This window comes from Acomys russatus, chromosome 27 (assembly GCF_903995435.1).
Source record: "Acomys russatus chromosome 27, mAcoRus1.1, whole genome shotgun sequence".
Lineage (NCBI taxonomy): Eukaryota > Metazoa > Chordata > Mammalia > Rodentia > Muridae > Acomys > Acomys russatus.
In genome coordinates this window covers 23,708,281-23,717,378 of record NC_067163.1, presented here as the reverse complement: position 1 = coordinate 23,717,378, position 9,098 = coordinate 23,708,281, and positions in this window count along the sequence as shown.

Genomic DNA, 9,098 nt, shown 5'->3' with positions numbered 1-9,098 from the left:
AATTATCTGTGGCCATTGCAGCTCAACGTTCTCTGCCGTGATTACTATAATACCTTGGATGTAGCTATTGATTTCTTTATAGAACAGGCTAGCTACTTGTAAAGCTGCGCTAACCTACAAACTTCCTCTGCCTGAAATGTGTTCCACTGTTGATGATTTCAAGCGGTAATCGAGCATCCTGTATCGGAAGGTTTCTTAGGGTTTCTGTTGCTGGAAAGAGACACCATGACTATGGTAACCCTTATAAAGGCAAGCATTTAGTTGGGGCTGCCTTACAGTTCAGAGGATTAATCCATCATCGTCATGGCAGAAAGCATGGCGACACTCGGGCAGACACGGTGCTGGAGAGGGAGCTGCGAGTTCTAGATCTTGATCTGCAGGCAGCAGGATGAGCCAGTGAGCCACTAGGCATGCCTGGTTTGAACTTCTGAGAATTCAAAGTCGTCCCCCTCGTGACAAAGACAAACCTACTAATAGTGCCACTCCCTGTGGGCCTGTCAATGGCAGCCATTTTTAATCAAACTCCCACATTCCACTTGCTGGCCTCCATAGGCTTGTAGCTATATCCCAGTGCAAAATGCTTTTAGTCCAACCTCAAAAGTCTCCATAGTCCATCACTATCCCAAACGGGTTTAAAAGTGCAAGTTTCAAAGTCTCTTCTGAGACTCATGCAATCTCTTAAGTGTAATCCCCTGTAAAATCAAAATAAAAAAGTAGATCACATACTTCCAACCATACAGTGGCACAGGATATACAGTACTGTTTCAAACGGGAGGAAAGGGAGCATAGTGAGAAAATACTGGACCAAAGCAAGACTGAAACCCATCTGGGCAAACTGTTACGCCCAGATTGCTAGATCCCCAAAGACTACTGGGAGTCTGAAGCTGTTTGCAAAAGCAAGAAATCTTTATTCAAGCTCGAACTCAGACCCTCGAACCTCAGCGCTGCATCGATCAACAGCGAGAGCCCCCAACCGTGGTAAGGCAGGGGTTTTATTGTGGTTACAGCAAGGAACGGGAGTTTCCAGTTTGGCAGTTACGGGATTGGTTGAGATTTAGCAAGGTTGGTTTGGCGCTAGGGGATTGGTTGAGCCTGATGGTGAAATGATTAAGCAATCTAATCTATAACATCTGGGGATGTTAGGTACTTGATTGGCTCTAGCCTAGGGTGGTTCCTTCCTGGAGTAGTTTGTGGTTTTCCAGCAACAGAGGTGAACTTAGGGACAGGCTCAAGATGGTTCACGCTGACAAAATGGAGTCACATTAGCTAGGGCTCCAAGCCCAACATCTCTGTCTTATGTCAAAGCGCTCTTCAGATCTCCAACTCTTTTCAGCTTTGTTGACTACACTACATTTCTTTCTCTTGGTCTGGTTCCACTCCCTGGTAGCAGCTTTCCTCAGCAGGGATCCCACCGCTCTGGCATCTCCAACGTTTTGGGGTCTCTAAGGCAATTAAGACTTCACCTTCACAGCTTCACACAACGGCCTCTCTAGGTCTCCATGCAGGGACACCCCCTGACATACACCAGGCCTCAATAGCTTTCCTTCACCACAGAGGGAGATTCCATATGCCCTTCCTTGTATTCTTGACTCTAAAGCCAGAACCATGCAGTTGAAGCTGCCAAGTTCTGCAGCTTGTGGGGCCTGGAACATGGCCCCTTTGTCGAGTTGTATCCTCACCAGCTTTCTGCTTTCTGTAGTTGCCTTCACTGCCTACACTTGGCTGTCCTGAAACTCACCCCATCTACAGACCAGGCTGGTCTCAAACTCAGAGAGCAAGTTGACACTACCTGCGCAGTGCTGGGATTAAAGATGTGCACCACAGAAGACAAGGATTCCTGGGTTGGTTTTGGCCAGTTTCTCAGTTTGGGGTAATAACCAAACTGTCGATTTGGTATCAGTTGAAATGAATTAGTCCAGTTTTTGTCAGTTGTGCAGAGTAAATGGAATTTTTATTTATTTACTATTACAGGGGGTGGCTCATGCCATGGCATACATTTGGAAGTCAGAGGACAATTTTGTGGAGTGGGCTCTGTCTAGTTTTAGGTGAGCTCTGGGCTCATACTTGACTTGGTAGGCTTGTAGGCAAATACCTTTTCCCCTGAAACATCTCTGCAGTCCTTGATTTTCTTAAAATTAATTAATTGATTTATATAAAAAGTGTGTGTGTGTGTATGTATGTGTGTGTGTGTGTGAGTGTGTGTGTGTTCGTGTTCGTGTGTGTGCGTTCCAGGCTTGGCTAATACTCCGTAGTTGAGGATGACCTTGAACTTCTTATCCTCCTGTCTCCACCTCCCAAATTCTGGGATTACAGGTACCTACCTGCTAGGACACCTGGCTCAAGAATGGAATGTGAAACGTGTCTGTTCAATAGTATAGCAATGTGTTACTTTCCTTTTTCCTTTAATAGAATGAACTCAGAATGCATCAAAAGGATGTCATATGAACTCTAATGTTTCTCCCCGTTGAAGCTGCCTGGAGAAGGGGAAAGAAGGTGTGTGTGTGTGTGTGTGTGTGTGTGTGTGTGTGTGTGTGCGCGCGCGCAGAAAAGAGCTATATGTAAAACTATAACAATGGTTGCAGTCTCTGAGGAGGTTGGCCCACACAGGTTTAAAGGAGGACGGTTTTGCCTAACATGTAAAAGCTCAGAGTGAAACAAGAATTATTTCCTGAGTTCCTTTAGATCAGAAAATGTAGCCTGAGGAGAAATGGGCATGGAGGTTAGGAAGAAGATACAGCCTGGTAAGAAAGGAAAAGCACTCGGGAGGCAGAGGCAGGAGGATCACTGTGAATTCGAGGCCAGCCTGGTCTACAAAGCGAGTCCAGGACAGCCACGGCTACACAGAGAAACCCTGTCTGGAAAAGGAAAGGCATTCAGGCATTCATTCCCAAGAATCGATTGTTAGTGGGTTCTGGGGAAAGCTCCGAAGGCCCTGTGTGTCGGGGTTTGTGACCCCCTTATAAGTCATTAGCATAGCAGGCCCTGCTCCCACTTGTGGGTGAGTATGGACGTATTTTCTCGCACATGCTGTTTTGGCTAGAGGACACCATATGGGAAGGGCTTCCAGTCGATGCAGCTCTCTGCAGGCGCTACTCTGCAGTCACAGGTGCCTTCCATCTCAAGATGAGGAAAGAGACACCTGGAGGAGTGCAAGCATGGGATGCGGTATGGTGCTAGCCTATTAGCAGGAGCACTGTATTTGACTCCCCAAACCACCCACAGGCCCCGCCCTCACCCATACATCTGACAAAGGAATGATAACTAGAATACATAATGAACCGAAATAACCTAACTAAATAAACCACCTCCATTAAAAATGGGCAAATGAGGAAGCCGGATAAGGTGGCACAATGCAGAGGCAAGTGGATCTCTGTGAGTTCGAGGCCAGCCTGGTCTGCAAAGTGAGCCCAGGACAGCCAAGGCTAACATAGAGAAATGCTGTCTTGGAAAAAAAAAAACCCAACCAAAATGGACAAATATGAATGACATTAATCAAACTGATGAATAGACAGTAGTCAGAATGTGTGCAAATGGCCAACGGGTTATAACTTCCTTACAGTGTCTTTTCCCTTCCCTAGATTGATAGACTGCTTTGATATGTTCCTAGTGTCTCACACATTGTATTTTATCTCATTACAACTTTCTTGTGAAGAGCTTGTAAATGGAAGTTCCACTGGGAGATTATCCAGACCCAGAGCTTACACTACTCAGCGAAGCTCCATAGAGTTAAAGCAGCCATTCTGAAGCTGTGTGGCTACACACTCGATTTTATGCTTTTACTATCAATTCTGTTTTGATGCACTTAACCCACCCAAACCAAAGCAAAACAAAACTGGAAAACCCAGGACAAAAGTAAAACTAGAGAAAGCATTAGCTTTATCCTCATAACTCCTGTGCTGTGCCTACGTTCAGTCTTTCCTCATGCCTTAATGTTGTAGCCCTCTTGTTCTTTCTACATGTTATGTTGTAGCCACATACACATTTGTACACACACACACATACATACATACATACACACACACACACATACATACATACACACACATACATACATACACACACACATACATACATACACACACATACATACATACACACATACATACATACACACATACATACATACACACATACATACATACATACACATACATACATACACACACATACATACATACACACATACATACATACATACATGTTATGGATTAGGAGCCACATGAGTGAGACTACACATTTTCCCCTTTGAGATTATATGATCTTAGTTCTTTTTTGTTTGTTTGTTTTGGTTTTTGAGACAGGGTTTCTCTGTGTAACAGCCCTGGCTGTCCTGGACTAGCTTTGTAGACCAGGCTGGCCTCGAACTCAGAGATCCACCTGCCTCTGCCTCCTGAGTGCTGGGATTAAAGGCTGTACCACCACACCCGGCTGTATGACGTCAATTCTAATTCCATCCATTTTCCTGAAAATTTATCATTTAATATTTCCTTAGAGCTGAGAAGAATTCCACCTTGTCTGTGTGCCAGATTTCCATTGTCCATTATCTTTTGGACAATTAGCTTGGTTCCATTTCCTTATGAGAGTGAATAGAGCAGCAATAACCATGGATGGGCAGAGATCTCTAAGGCAGAGTATGCCATTCTCTCTGTACATGCCAAGGGTTGGCTTAGTGCATCATATGGTAGTTGTTTTAATTGTTTTTTTTTTTTTTTGTTTGTTTGTTTTTTTTGAGGAGCCTCTCAACTGGCTTCGGTGTGGGTGTAATTATTTGCTGCCTCCCTCAGGCAGTGAAAAAGGGCTTCTCTTTCTTCACGTCTCCTCCAACACCTGTCAGATCTCTTTAAAGAATACTTTAATTACAGGACTACGTATCTCTGTGTGGGTAGTGTATGTAAGTGAAGATGCTCACAGAGGCCCGATGAGGCTGGGTCTCCCGGAGCTGGAGCAACAGGTGAGGGTGACCTGCCAGACATGGTGCTGGGAGCTGAGTTGGGATCCTGTCAGAACAGTGCACACTCTTAGCCCGAGCCCTATTGCCAGACTTCTTGATAGAAATTATGACTGGGGTGAGGTGGTGTTTCAATGTTTTAATCTGTGTTTCCCTGATGGCTAGGGATAACGAACACTCTTAAGACTAGTTATAGGCTGCTTGCGTTTCTATTTTTGAAAACTGTTCAGGTCACTAGTTCATTTGTTGACCAGGGGTTTTGTTTCCTCAGTATGTAATTTCTGCAGTGTTTGGTAAGTCCTGGGTATCACATCCTCGTCTGAAGTGTGCCTGTAAAGAGTCCCCCTCTCCCATTCTGAGAGCTGTGTGCGCTGCTGGGAGTCCTCCTCGCTTTGTAGCAGCATTCTATTCTCATGTGGTCTCGCCTGGGCTAGTTCCCAGGGTGCTGGTTATCTGTCCCAAAAGTTCTTGCTTATCCTAGTGTCTTGAAGAATATTCCTATGTTTTCTTCTAGAAGTCTCAGTGTTTCCTGCTTTAAATTATGGTCTTTGGTTCACTTTGAATTAATTTTTGGTCAAAGTGAAAGATATGAATCTAATTTCATTTTTCTGTGGGCAGATACCCAGTTCTGCCAGCACCATTTGTTGAATAGGCAGAAGGAGTTTGAGTTAGGGGCAAGAGACTTTGTCCCTGTGGCTTTCCCAGCTCGGGTATGTTATGGGCAGTGGAAGTGTACACCAAAGGTGGGGGGGGGGTCCTGAGTCTTCTGACGTCACCAGGTAGAGTGCGTAGGGTTACAAGAGCTGGGCCCCAGGCTGTGGGAGTTACAAGCGGTGGGAGCAGGGAGTGGCAAGTCCTCTATCCTTTTCAGCTGGAGGGCACACAAGTGGAAGTGTGCTGTGGGTGCAGTGTGTCTGGGCCCTCTAACACCCCCATTTGGCATGTTCGCATGACATGCCTCTACCAAACTTTTAATACTAATACTTCTCAAACTGTCCTACAAAACAGACAGGGAAGGGACACTGCCAACTTGGTTCTATGAAGTGACCACTCACCGATTTCCTCATGAATATAGAGGATTTAGGAGGAGTTGGGGGGTGGGAGGAGGGAAGAAACAAGATCAGAATATTTTGTATGAAAACAAAGTTGAATTAAAAAATTCTCAAGAAAATACTCGCAAATCAACTTCAAGAGTACATTAAGAAGAAAGGCCATAAATTACGTCCAAGTGGGTTTCATCCAGGGCCACAGGGTTCGTTCATTACACTCAAACAAACAAATGTAAAATACTATGTAAGTGAGCTTAAGTACAGAAATCATCTGATCGTTTTTTTTTTCTCCTCCTCCTCCTCTTCCTCCAACTTCTTCTTCTTCTTCTTTTTGGTTTTTCAAGACAGGGTTTCTCTGTGTAGCTTTGGCTGTTCTGGACTTGCTTTGTGGACCAGGCTGGCTTTGAACTCATAGCAATCTGCCCGCCTCTGCCTCCTGAGTGCTGCAATTAAAGGCATGTGCCACCATGCCTGGCATATCTGATCATTTCTATAGCTGCAGAAAAGGCATTTGATAAAGTTCAACATGTCTCTGATGGCTAGTTTTATGTCAAGTTGACACAAGCCAGAGTCATCTGAGAAGAGAAAACCTCAGTTGAAAAAATGCCTCCATCAGACTGGCCTGTAGTGCATTTTCTTGTTGGATGATTGATGTTTGTGTGTGTGTGGGCTGGCTTACTATGTGTGGGTGTGTGACACCCTGGGATGGTGGGAGCCATAAGAAAGTAAGCTGAGCAGCTCATAGGGAGCAAGCTAGTAAGCAGAACTCCTCCATAGCCTTTGCATCAGCTCCTGACCCCAGGTTCCTGCCCTGATTTTCCTGGATAATGGACGACAATTTGTAAAATGAAATAAGCCCTTCACTTCCCAAGTTGATTTTGGTCATGGTGTTTTAACATAGCAATAGAGACCCTAACTAACAAGATCTTTTATGATAAAAGATCTGGAGAAATTAGGAATAGCTAGGCTATGCCTTAGAACAATAAAAAAAAACAAAACTATACACAGCAAACCTGTAGATAACATTATAATAAAAGAGGGAAAATGAGAGCATTTCCTCCAAAATCTAAAACAAGACAAGAGAAAACATTCTTTCAACTCTTAGTCAGTGTGTGCTTAAAGTCTTTGCAGAGTAGTGATACAGGAAAAGATATAAAGTACAAAAACAAAGGAAAGGAAGAAGTCCAATTATCTGTGTTTGCAGATGGCAAGATTTTACACATAAAAGACTTTCAAGCTGGGTGCGGTGGCACATGCCTTTAATCCCAGTGCTTGGGGGGCAGAGACAGGCATGAGATCTTCATGAATTTGACACCAGCCTGGTCTACAAAGTGAGTCCAGGCAATCAGGGCTATTACACAAAAGAAACCCTATCTTGAAAACCAAACCAAACCAAAAACAAGAAAGGAGAAAAACTCTTCAGACTCTACTAGAAAACTCTTCTATCTAGTGAACGTTTTCAGCAAAGTTTTAGGGGACAGAGTCAACATCTGGAAAAAAATAAATCAGCAGTTCTCCATATAGACCAATAAACTTTTTCTGAGAGGAAAAAACAAACCAGTATTCATAAGAGCTTGGAAAGGAATAAAGAAGGGAGAAACATAGTCAAGGAAGGGAAACCTCTACAATGTAAACTTTAGCACACGGAACAAAGAGAAGATATCAGACAATGGAAAGATTTTTTTCTGTGGGCTTGGATCGAAAGAATCGATACTGTGAAATGGCTGTATTACCAAAGTATCTACAGATCCAATACCACACCCATCCAAATTATGAAATTCTTTATAGAGCAGAGGAAAAGTACAAAAGTTCATAGGGAAGCACAAAAGATCCCAGGAAGAACACTGCACGAAATATCATAGCACTTGAGTTCAGTTCTTACAGAGCCATACTAACAATGACAGCAAGGCACAGGCACAGGCACAGACGTGGACAACAATGGGATAGAATAGCGGGGTGAGGAAATGAACCTCCCCAGGTGTGGAGGATGGTCTTGATTAATTGCTGTGGGATGGCTTGGCCCTCACTCTCCCCCACTTTCCACAGCAGGTGGCCCTAGGCTGTAATGAGAAAGCTAACAGTTTGAGTCAGTCAGCAAGCAGTGTCACTTCATGGTGTCCGCTGCAAGTTCTTGCTTGGGTTCCTGCACCATGGGAGCAGAAGGCAGACAAATCTGTTCTTTCCCTGAGTTGCTTTTGGTCAGAGTGTTTTTTTTTTTAATCACTGCAATGAAATGAAACTAGAACAGTTGTCCCTCATCACTATAGGTAAGACTCTATTGGAGAAAAATACCACTCACTTTGGACACAGGGCATAGAGAAATCAATCTCAACTGACCCGAGAGCTCTCCCAGTTGGCTAGCTTCCACAGTGCCTGACTGGTGTGTATGTGTGTGTGTGTGTGTTTTAGGTCCTTAGTTAAGCTTTAAAAATTGGTCTTTCTCGAGCCTGTGCTTGCCTACAGCACTAAGCCTTCAGAAGCAAAGCAGTGGGTTTCTTCACCAATGTCATCCTGCCACACATGAGTCCCCATCAACACCGAGTCCCTGCACTGGACTCAAGGCTTGTGAGAATGACGGCTTCCCCTTTGGCTATCATTGCTCCTCACTGCCACCGGAGGCTGCAGGCTTGCCTCCTGGTAGCTCTGGCTTCACTTATTTGGAGTAGGGTTGGAGCTACGTGCTTTTTTTCCTTCCGTATTGCCAGTTTTCTCCATGCTTTTATAATTTCCCACCACTTCTCCATTCCCCAGGCGCACCCCCCTTTATTTGTTGTGCCCCACCCTTGTAGTCAAATGCTTCGGAAGCTCTACTCTCCCTGAAATGACCTTTCCTGTGCCTCATTTGGCTCTCATTTCTGATGCCTGGGTCTGCACCATAGTCACTTACCTCTTATCTTGTTTGGTCATTGTGAAAAGGGGCCAGTTAAAGCAGCACATCCTAAAGGAAGTATTCAAATTCAAAACAGGATGTTAAAATTTTCATATATGCAGACAAAAATACACATAAAACGAATTTATCTAATAAAAAAATAAAAGGTAAAACTTTTTTCTGCGACAGGGTTTCTCTGCATAGCCTTGGCTGTCCTGGATTCCCTTTGTAG